Source organism: Physeter macrocephalus, chromosome 8 (assembly GCF_002837175.3).
Source record: "Physeter macrocephalus isolate SW-GA chromosome 8, ASM283717v5, whole genome shotgun sequence".
Lineage (NCBI taxonomy): Eukaryota > Metazoa > Chordata > Mammalia > Artiodactyla > Physeteridae > Physeter > Physeter macrocephalus.
In genome coordinates, this window is record NC_041221.1 from 139,223,162 (window position 1) to 139,224,174 (window position 1,013).

Consider the following 1,013-nt stretch of genomic DNA (forward strand, 5'->3'; position numbering starts at 1 on the left):
GAAAACTACAGGCCAATATCAGTGATGAACATAGATGCAAAAATCCTCCACAAAATACTAGCAAACAGAATCCAACAGCACATTAAAAGGATCATAAACCATGATCAAGGGGGATTTATCCCAGGAATGATTTATCCCAGGAATGTAAGGATTCTTCAATATATGCAAATCATATTAACCATATTAACAAACTGAAGGATAAAAACCATATGATAATCTCAATAGATGCAGAAAAAGCTTTCAACAAAATTCAACACCCATTTATGATAAAAACTCTCCAGAAAGTGGGCATAGAGGGAACCTACATCAACATAATAAAATCCATATATGAAAAACCCACAGCCAACATCGTTCTCAATGGTGAAAAGCTGAAACCATTTCCTTTAAGGTCAGGAAGAAGAAAAGGTTGCCCAATCTCACCACTATTATTCAACATAGTTTTGGAAGTTTTAGACACGGCAATCAGAGAAGTAAAAGAAATAAAAGGATTCCAAATTGAAAAAGAAGAAGTAAGACTGTCACTGTATGCAGATGACATGATAATATACATAGAGAATCCAAAAGATGCTACTAGAAAACTACTAGAGCTAATCAAAGAATTTGGTAAAGTAGCAGGACACAATATTAATGCACAGAAATCTCTTGCATTCCTATACACTAATGATGAAATATCTGAGAGAGAAATTAAGGAAACACTCCCATTTACCACTGCACCAAAAAGAATAAAATACCTAAAAATAAACCTACCTAAGGAGACAAAAGACCTGTATGCAGAACATTGTAAGACACTGATGAAAGAAATGAAAGACAATACAAACAGATGGAGAGTTATACCATGATTTTGGATTGGAAGAATCAACATTGTGAAAATGACTATACTACTCAAAGCAATCTACAGATTCAATGCAATCCCTATCAAACTACCAATGGCATTTTTCACAGAACTAGAACAAAAAATTTTATAGTTTGTATGGAAACACAAAAGACACCAAATAGCCAAAGCAATCTTGAGA